The sequence below is a fragment of the Drosophila miranda genome, chromosome 2, assembly GCF_003369915.1.
Source record: "Drosophila miranda strain MSH22 chromosome 2, D.miranda_PacBio2.1, whole genome shotgun sequence".
NCBI classification, from domain to species: Eukaryota; Metazoa; Arthropoda; class Insecta; order Diptera; family Drosophilidae; genus Drosophila; species Drosophila miranda.
In genome coordinates this window covers 30,793,504-30,804,294 of record NC_046675.1, presented here as the reverse complement: position 1 = coordinate 30,804,294, position 10,791 = coordinate 30,793,504, and the positions used below count along the sequence as shown (strand labels likewise).

Sequence of the window (10,791 nt, the reverse complement as noted above, 5' to 3'; positions counted from 1 at the left end):
TACTCAAATGAATCACTAAATACTTGGAAATATCAACAAAACACCAAAAAATACCGTAAATCATCATTAAATACAACAAAATATAACAAAAATACTCATTAAATACTTTAAAAACCTCACAAAATACCAAAAGTATCCAAAATACTAGAAATACTTATTAGCTAATTTAAAAATTAAAAAAAAAACCGATCATTAAATACTTGGTATATTTTGAGGTACTCATTAAATACAGGAAAGCCGCCAAAAATACCAAATATACTGTACCCTTTAAATATATACCCTTTAACTGCTTAAAAAAACTAAAATATATTAGAAATATCCTAAATCATCATTAAGTACTTAATTTCTTTGAAAATACTCATTAAATACTTGAAAACCAAAACAAAAATACCGAAAATATTAGAAATACTGATTAACTACTGATAAAAACCAAACAATACCAATGATTAAATACTTGATATATTTTGCGATGCTCATTCAATACAAGAAAGTCCCCAAAATACCAAAAATACTGGTTGTACTCATTGATTACTTGAAAAACTAAACAAATATCCTAAATCATCATTTAATACTTAATTGCTTGAAGATATTCATTAAATACTTGGAAACCAGTACAAAAATACCGAAAATACTAAAAAAATACACATTAAGTACTGGAAAACAAGCACAGAAATGCCGAAAGTGGCAAAAAATACTCATTAAACTGTTGAAAAATAGGGAAATTCATGGAAAACTAATAGAACTTGAATACAAATTGGAAATAAATATAATTGATTGATGAAAACGATCATTGATGGATTGTTATTGATAACTAAATATCATTCTTTGGAGTATCCCCCCCTCTCCCAAATAAACTCGTTCTCTAAGAATATCCTTAACTGAATGCCGCACTGATGGCAGCCCATAATCAATAATCATTTATCCCTGGCAAACATGAAAGTAAAATTATAATTAATAAATCCTCCTCCTCCTGCTGCTGCTTGCCTCCCGCTGCTGCTGTTAGTGTCAGGGCCATGCCACGCCCCCTCCCGCTGCCCCCAACACGCCCCCTGCGGTGTTAATAAAATGCGTGAAATTTCCATAGCCCTGGCTCCCGAGGGGCGCTTATGCATCAGATGTGTTATGAATTTCAATGCATTGGCCGACAGGAAAAAGGGGGGAAAAAATCCCAGGAATCGTGGGAGAGGGGCGGGGAAATATTGAACTGCAAAAAAATGCAACCAACAAAAAAAAAGGAACGAAATGGAGAGAAGCAACGAAAAATGGAAGGTTTCACACAGTGCTTCGATTGGAGTGCGTTTTTGTGAAGGGTAGAAACCGGCACCAGCCACAGCCCACAGTCAGCACTCTCCTTTGCTGTATCTGTATCTGTCTCTGTATCTGTGTGTGTGTCCTTTTTTTTTTTTTGGTGGTGGTAGTGGGGGAGACATGTGGAATTCTTGACGGCTCTGTCGCTGACATTTCACATTACATAAACGTATTTATGCAAATGTGTTGCGAGCTTTGCTTCCGATGCCTCCTCCTCCTCCTCCACGTGCCTCTCCCTTCGTTTTGGGCGCCTTATTTGGCTTGTCCACTAACCGACTGCCGCTGCTTGTTCGCTCCCCTTCTCTCCCCTTCTCACTCGTTTCTCTTTTGTGTGCAGAGTCGCACAGAGGTCTTTTTCACATGGGTTTCTCATACCCTGGAATGGGGTTGGTATGATTTTGTACAGGTTTTTGCCACAACCAGAGATTAAAGTGTCTTTGAAGTCCATTTTGTGGTTTGGTTTTTGATCAGGATCTACAGAGAAAACGGTCTTTAAATATTAATTTATATACATGATATTTTACATGATTTTTACTTAAAAAATATGTGTTTTTTTACATTAAAAATACATTACTTTTACTTTAAAAATTCATGATATTTTACATAAAACAAAAAGATTTTGTAGATTAAAAATGCATGATTTTTTACATAAAAAAAAAAGATTTTTTACATTAAAAATGCATGATTTTTAAATTAAAAATACATGTTTTTTACAATAATTTATACCTTAAATATATACCTTTTTTGAAATAAAATACACGGGAATTTTTTTCATGAAAAAATGATTAAATCTCACATTCTATTAAAGAAAACACAAAAGAATTTTATATACAATTTTACATAATTTTTTTATCTGAAAAATACATAATTTTTAAATAGAATAACACATATTAAATATATACATGTGTGTAAATTTATTTATATATTTAAAGCATATAAAACTCAAGTGAATGATTTTAGATTTTTACAGAAAATATATACCAACCTATACTATGTTTTTACATGAAATAAAGATGAAATATTACACTATTTTCAAATTAAATAAACATAGAAGTACAGGTGATTCTTAAAGAAAATTTTACTTAACATTTTAAAATGATTTTTACACGAAAAAAACGTGATATTTACATAAAATCCTATACACTTTTTACATTACATTTAAGATGATTTTTCCAGGAAATCCTATACACTTTTTAAATACTTTACATTTAAATTTTTTAAAATTAATTTTAGATGCTTTTTACTTCAATGTTTTTACATGATTTTTTACATCTTGATGACATGAAAACTACATATAATTTAACATGATTTTTACCTGATTTGCACATGAGTTATACCGGATTTAACGTGATTGTTACATGATTTTTACCTGATTTTTACATGTCTTTTACTTGGTTTGTACATAAAAAATCTTTTTTTTTATTTTGTTTTAGAAGAGTAATATCAGAATTTTTTAAAAATACTTTTAGTCTTTAAAATTGATTAAAATCATGTATTTAATTTCTCTGAAATGGTCTGCCAGGGTATCTTCAGCTTCGTTTCGCTGAAAAACCTCTCTCGTTCCCCGTTTGTTTGCTTATTTCGAAAATGGAGTTGAGAGTTTTTAGTCGATGCGCCCCATATTTGCATGCATTTTAAATGACTCGGATATCAATTTTGACATATCACTTGACAGCTTAAAAAGGTTTATGTATTTATACAGAACGAGAAACGTGGTCTCCCATACAGGCTCTCCCGTACACCCCTCTCACTCTCCCACTCGCTCTCTCCCATACACCCTCTCCCACTCTCCCACTCGCTCTCTCCCATACACCCTCTCCCACTCCCCCTCTCTCTCTGTCTGCCTCTCTCTTTCACCCACAATGATTTTGTGTGGGTTTCGTTCTTGGTTTTTTTTTTTGTCATAATAAAAAAGGTGGATTTTAAATTTATTGCTTCATTAAAGCTTAATACCCAACGGCATGTGTCTCGTTCTCGCTCTCTCTCCCTCTCTCTTTCGCACCCGAAAAATAACCAGTGAAATATTCAGTAGCCTTTGTGTGTGTTTTTTTTTTGTGTTCTTTTGCGGGAAACAATGTTCCAGTAGCTTTAAAAAAAACACCATTTTGAAAGTCATTCTGTATTAGTCCTTACAAAAGGCATATGCATGTGTGTGTGTGTGTGTTTTACGTGTGAAATATTTCATGTTTATTATAATGTAAAACAGCATTAGAGAGCCAAAGAACCAGAGCCTGAGAGAGAGAGAATATCCCGCTTTAATTTCGATTGAAATTTAAAGGAGTTCCCTTCTTAGGTGGGGCCAAAGGTCAATCCATTAAACGAAAGGCAAAGCCAAGAGTAAATAATTAAATTTGCTGCGTAAATAAAAAGTTGAAAGTGGCAGCACTTGAGGCAACAAGAAGCTGCGGAGCTGCTGCCTTGTCTACAATGTCAAAGGCAGTGGCATGCCCCCCGTGCCACGGCACGGCCCCTGCGTCTATCTGTCAGTTACTCCAAATTCTGTAGCTCTGAAACTGAAGCCAGAAGGATGGACTGCTCGTTCTGCTGCTGCTCCTTTTCATTTGGCATTCAGTGAAATTGCTTTTATTAGCGTATAAATCAACAGTGCAAAAATCGTAGAAAATACGTTGCTTGGTCCGTTCTGTCTTTTGGCTTGAAATTAAATTTATGCGCCATTTCCAAGTTGTTTACAAGTTGTTTCTGGCCTAAAAAGAGCTGAGGGCTGAGAGCGTCGAGCGATTCACACTTGAAAAGTGCATAAAAGGTCCTGCCATTATTATGCCTTGAACATAATAATAAAACTATAAATTAAATTAACTCATAAAAATTCCGTGTGCATAAAAAGCAGCAGCGTATAATAACCTTGCCCCAAAACGTGGCATCGCCAAGAGCTGAGGGACGGCCCATCTATCTATCTGTCTATCCACACACACACATCCTTTGCTACATATAGGCGGCTCTTTGGCTGTTGTAAGTAGCATGTAAGTCCTTCGAATGATTTAAATTCCTGTGAGCACGCCTTCGCAGGGAGGCAGGAAGAGCATCAGGCGCGCATATTTGATTTGATTTCATTGCGCAAGAAAAGGAGACGACGACGACGACGACGACGACTGGACCATTGGACCATTTGGTGGAAGAACGCGACGTGCCTGTAAATATTTATTAATGTTGTGGAAAACTTTCCATTCAACACAAGGATATACCCGTAAAGGATACCATTACTTCCCTTCAGTTGCTTTGATTTGGTTTGATTCTGTTATAGTTTATTTTTGTTCGATTCGAGACAAAAGGGAATTGATTTTGAACGGGTTGTTGTCGGGGTTTCTTGGCGATGGACAGGACTTCTTTTCAGACAAGTTTTTGTGGCGGTTGCGGCTCGAGTTTTTGCTTCTATCTCTTACTTTTTGTAGGGATCTCTCAAGGAATATCTTGTAATTTCTTCTGTTTCCCATATAACCAATCTCTTGAGGATATTTCTGGATGGTTTTGAGTCATTTTGTAGCCAGATCATCATCTCCTAGAGGAGGTTTCTTTTTTACTTTCCAGTTCATGGATCACATTGAGATTCTTCTTCCAGACAAGTCTTCTCTGCAGTTCTTCAATCTTTAGTCTCTTCCTTAGGGTTCCGCCTTTAGTTTGTGGTAAGAAAATACGTCTCTTCAGGTCTGTAGACTTCTAGACTTAGTTCTATGATCTCTGGCTGCCTTTCAATGGGTTTCTAGCGCTTTCTGATTGAGATTCTTCGCCCAGACAAGAATTCTCTGCAGTTCTTCAAACCCCAACCTCTGGATTAGGGTTCCGCCTTCAGTTTCTGGTAATTTTCCTTGCAGGAAAGGCCCTATCTTCAGATCTGTAGACCTCTTCCCTCACTTCTATGATCTCCTGCTGCTTGGAAAGATTGCTCGATGGATTAAAGGTCTTTAAAAGGGTTTATTGGGGGCTCTCTTACCTCCTAAAAAGCCTTTACTCAATGCCTAGCGTTTTCTATTTGTGATTCTTCACCCAGAAAAGGTTTCCTCGGCAGTTCTTCAATTCTTAATCTCTTCCTTAGGGTTCCGCCTTTAGTTTGTGGTAAGGAAAAGCCTTATCTTTAGAACTGTAGACTTCTACCCTCTGTTCTATTATCTCTAGCTGCCTGGAAAGAGGCTCCTCAAAGGATTAAACCAGCTTTCAATGGGTTTATTGGGGGTTTTCTTACCCTTCCTCTCCGTCTAGCGCTTTCTTTTAACCAAAAGTCTCTTCTCCAGCTCCAGGATCATAGTTTTCCTGATGAAAATCCTCAATTGCAGCCGCTGCAATGCCTTTTGATTGGTCTTGTGCCGCCTTTTGCATTTGGCAATGCGTTTCTGTAGTTGAGGAATATCCCCTTTTTCCGAGGTTTTTGAGGGTTTGCCCATATTTTGAAGGAAGAAATATCTAATCTATTTACTGGAGTACAATTTTGTTGCCAAAAACAACTGTCGAAATGGAGACTGTGACTGAAACTGTAACTAAATTGAATATTGATTGCTAAATCAAAGCGAAATTTAATAAACTACAGAGAGAGAGCGAGAGGGGGAGAGAGAGGGCGAGAGCAAAGGGCACAAACAATGCCACAGCAGGGGGCAGGCAGGCAGTCGGGAGGCAGGAGGCAGGAGGCTGACTGTGATGCAATGATGACGTTTTGAAGCAATTACAAGGCAAAACCAAGCTCCCAGGACCCAACAACAATGTCTGCATACAAATGCAAATTGCGTTTCTCTGCAGCCGTCGCCGTCGCCGTCGCCGTTGCCGTTGCACTGGCATACGTTGCGTATACGTAACGCCAAATGCCAGCGGCGGCAACGAGAAACATTTTCGCATTGCGTGAACAAAATAGTTTTGTGTTGCGGTCGTTTTTAGTGGCTGCTCTACGCTGCGTACCCTGGATGCAATGCAAATGCAAATGCCGGGGCGCTTGCCTCTCGACGTTGGCAATTACTGTAGTCGCAGTCGTCGTGGCAGTGGCCACGCCCTCATCCTGGAGGATGGGAGGTTGTCGAAATGTGAGAGAGCCTGCAATTTCTAGTTTTCTTTTCGCGAGCTTAACAAATGCATAACTAACTAACGGTACAGGGGGGAATGCCGCGCGTAAGCAAGAACAACGAACGGTGGAGTACCCTACCTGTGCTAGGGAGTACCCCTTGCAGCTGGCAGTGGGAGACCTCTTTTTAGTGGAAATTAGGATGGAAATGGACACATTTTGGTGGAAAACTTGTGAATGTTTGAGCCACTGGTCTAAGTTTTAGAAGCACTGACCATAAGTGTTCATTCTTAGATGTAATCCCAGTTTCAAAGGAATTTTAAACAGTTTTAGAACAGTTGGGTAACAGTTTGAAATATTGGCAACAGTTGTAGAAGCCTTGCAATAGTTTCACCATCGCTGGGTAGATAATCTTTGTATACAGTTTTAGAAGCACTATGAACAGTTTTAGAAGTACTGTCATTGGTCTAAGAACCACTGGAAACGGTCTTAGATGTTGATCAAATGAAGAATAGTTGTAAAAGCTATTAATTGAATTCTTTACAGTTTCAGAAGGATTAAATCGACGCACAGAAGCATTAGGAATAGTTTTAGAAGTATTAAAAGATTTAGAATTGTGTACAAGTTTGAAAACATGCGATACAGTTTTAGAAGCACTTTCAGCATTTTAACAATCTTTGGGTGGATGATCTTTGTATACAGTTCGATAATCACTAGTTACAGTTTTAGAAGTACTGGCATCGGCCTATGAAGAACTGGAAATGGTCTTAGAAATATATCAATTCTAGAAAAAGCATTAGATGGGGCTTAAGAAGCATTTGGCGAAGTCTTAGGCTCATTGTTAACGATTTTAAATGAATTCGTTACGGTTTAAGAATGATTGTATAGATGTTAAGAAGCATTCGCAAAAGTTAAAGAAGCATTCAAATTTATAGAAGTATGATTGGGCATCTGAGAAGAATCCGAGAATCCGTTTTCGAAGAAGATAAAACAGTCTAAGAAGCACTGAACTTAGTGTTAGAGCCACAGCCATAAGTCTTAGAGCCACTGGATCAGTCTAAGATGCAGTGGGATCAGTGTTAGAAGAACTTGCGATTTAGAAGTATTGAAAAAGGTTTCAACAGCACTGGCGTTAGTTTTAGAAGCACTGTGATACTAGAAGAATTTTTTGTGTCTCAAAAGCTGTGGCTTCCGTTCAACTGGCACTGGGAGCAGTTTAAAACGCCATAAGCCATAAGTCCTAGAGCCACTGGTTCAGTCTAAGATGCAGTGGGATCAGTCTTAGAAGCACTGTAAGCGGTCGTACCAAAAATAATATCAACGAAAAGCAGCATTAGGTCTTGGGACCAGTGGAAACAGGCTAAGAAGCAGTGATATAAGTTTTAGAAAAGCTGAAATAAGTTTTAGAAGCACTGTGATACTAGAAGAATTTTGATTAGTCCTAAAACGCCGTGGATTCCGTTCAAGTGCCCGTGGGAGCATTCAACACAGTCTAAGAAGCGCTGAACTTTGTGTTAGAGCCACAGATACAAGTCTTAGAGCCACTGGATCAGTCTAAGAAGCACTTTAAGGGGTCATACAAAAAATAATATCAAAGAAAAATTGCATTAGGTCTTGGAACCACTGGAAACAGTCTAAGAAGTACTGAATCTAGTGTTAAAACAAAAGGAATAGGTCCTAGAGCCACTGGATCAGTCTAAAAAGCTCTGCAAGCGGTTATACAAACAATAAAATCAAAGAAAAGTAGCATTAGGTCTTGGAGCCAGTGGAAATAGTCTAAGAAGCACTTGCCTTTCACGAAATTCGTAAAATTCTGTAAACTTTTCAGTGAAAGCAAACCCCACACCATAGCTAATGTGCCAGCCACAAATACCCTGTACTCCAAGCGGTCCAAGCCCCGCCTGTGGCATTGTTGAGTTTTGTTTGGTTGATTGCTTCACTGCGGTGGAGGGAGCGGGGGGGTGGGGAGCTTCCAGCAGGTGGTTCAGAGAGTGGCAGAGTGGCAGAGTGCACCTTGGGATTGCTGCTGCTGTTTTAGCTGCGGATTCCTGCTGCTGGATACCATTTAGTGAAACATTTTAGTGGCTGCCGCCTCCGGGGGCCTGCAAATTGCAGGTGCAAATCGAAAGATGTTGTCGCCAATGCCATGCCAACGGGGCCATAAATGAGAGCCCCCCACCACAGGCCCCCACAGCCCCGCCGCCGCCGCCACACGCATCAAACATGGAAAAGTAAACCGAAATTGACTTGAGCGAAAGAACAGCAAAAAAAAAATAGGGAAAAACACACACAAAATATAATAGAAAATGTCGGAAGAGGGTTGGGGGGTGGAGGGCTGGGGGTGAGGGTTTGGGGTCAAGTTCGGAATCCATTTGTGTGCATTTCAGTTTCGGTTTAAATCAAGGACTTCCCCTTCGTCGTTGTCGACAATCATTCAGGCTGACAGGATGTGCGCTTCACTGCGCTGATTGTGAGAGAGAGAATCAGTGAGAGAGAGAGAGAGAGAGAGAAAAAAGGCTAACGAAAAGCCGCTACAAGGATAATATATTGCCCTGCTTAAAGCCTGGTTTCTGAAGGAGAGAGGAACCCCCCGTCAGGGGGGACTGTGTGTGTTTTGAAGGGGCACTTTGCTAATTGAATTTATGCCAACGCAACTTGACAACTTCCTGCGAAAGACAGACAGCAAGACAGCCAGACAGCGAGGACTCTTTTCTCCTACGTGGCAACGTGTTAATTTTACAAAAATTACAATTGCAGGAGCTGTACCTGTGCTCCTTTTGCTCCTGTTTCTCATACTTTATCTGTGCTGCCTTTTTGCTCATTAAGCATATGGCAACAGGAGGCGGCAACTGGCAACGGAGCAGCACAGCAACCGGCAACACAGCAACCGGCAACAAGGTGTAAATATGTTGTGTCTCCTCCACCCATTGTCGAAAGAACTCCCTCGCACTCTCGCACCCAGACATTATCCTTTCAGTAAGGTGGTCCTAGGCCAGGACAATTTAAGTGGCAACAGGGAAAGGCTTTCTCCACTTCTGGAGGGGTGGTAGATGCCTTGCCTCGAGATTTTCCTTTTTTTTGGCGTACATCATTTAATTGTTAATAAACCTATTTTTACACTCAAATAAATTGCTTGTAATTACACATGTATTTGTCGGTTGCTAGGGAAATGTGGCATGCGGCAAGAGCATTTGGGGCAAGAATTTAGGGAAATCTAAGAAAGAAATCTATATATTTTGTAGGCCCCTCGAAAATCATAAATCACTTTTATGTGCTGGCCCCTGACCCTGTAAATGTGTGCCCAAGCAGGTCAAAGGGCACAGAGAGAGAGGGGGCTCTCCCCTCCTTTTGGGTGGTGCCTGCGCCCCCATTTCGGATAACCAATTTCTGTCATATCTTTTGCATGAAATGTAAGCCACTAATTAAAACTAAGTGGCGGGTACGGAACGGCACATCCTTGCCGAAAAGATCTCTAGTGCTGCCGCGGCAACCTCTATTAACCCCGCACCGAACGCCCAATTACACTTTTGGCTAACGGTTTTTTACTCGGCAAGGGGGTGGCTGGTGGATGGAGGGGGGGTGGCAACAATTTTGACATTTTGACAGGACTGCTACAAGTTTTACAAGCAAACGAGCAGGCGCTCGCAACAACATTACGCATACGCCGCGTGGCTGGAGAAGGTTGCAGGCTCTAATTTGTTGTTTACACTGCGAGAAAAGCCAAGAAATTTAATACCAAATAAAATGAAACGAATTTGGCTAGAAATATTCGGCCAGGAAGCGGCTACCAGATAATTCCATGCAAAAAACACGATTCAAAGAACTATCATCTTTATTTCACATGAATTTATTTTTAAATCACTTTATTTTACAAAAAAACAGCTGTTTAAATGCCATTCACAGGGGTTTTCCTTAGAAGAATGAGCTTTAGCAGCTTTTTGAAGGCCATTCACATGTAAACGGGGTTGTTAGAAAAAAAAGCAAGCATTTCCCTAACAAGAAATTACTTTAAACAAAGAAAAAACCAAAGAAATTTAAATATATATACTTTTTTGTAAGTATTATATCGAAAATGCAGATATATTTTTACAAAGATTGGAAATGGTAATTATTACATTTATTTAAATATTTTTTATATTGTAATAAAATATTTGCATATTTAAATTATAAAAAGTTGTGGCCCAACAGTTTACTCATATCGGCGCCAGCAAGTGAGTTCAGGGCAGCGCTGTTAGCACTGCGGATAACATTGATAACAGCCTGTCGTCTCTCTGGTTGACAGCGCACTGTTAAGTGCGTTCTGTTTAGAACGATCGTGATTCCTTTGTTAACAGCCATAGCGTTGGCTCTGTTAATATCCCTCGCTTTCGCTTTGTTAACAGCGCCTCGTCTTCGCTTTGTTAACAGCCCTCTCTTTAGCTCTCTTAACAGCCCTCGCTGTTGATATGTTAACAGCCCTCGCTTTAGTTATGTTAACAGCC

The 10,791-nt window shown here is 39.5% G+C and overlaps 1 long non-coding RNA gene across 2 annotated transcripts; it reads right to left on the bottom strand.

Annotated features, from left to right (window-relative positions):
- Positions 1-3,866: 3,866 nt before the first annotated feature.
- LOC108154390 lies at positions 3,867-5,799 on the bottom strand. 2 transcript variants are annotated; one of them, XR_001774955.2, is made up of 4 exons: positions 5,507-5,799; positions 5,258-5,443; positions 4,171-5,193; positions 3,867-4,109 (listed from the first exon to the last, which is right to left on the bottom strand). It is a non-coding gene; the product is annotated as an uncharacterized LOC108154390 (long non-coding RNA). The 2 variants fall into 2 exon arrangements; XR_004471747.1 differs by having other exon boundaries at positions 3,867-4,090.
- Positions 5,800-10,791: the final 4,992 nt, after the last annotated feature.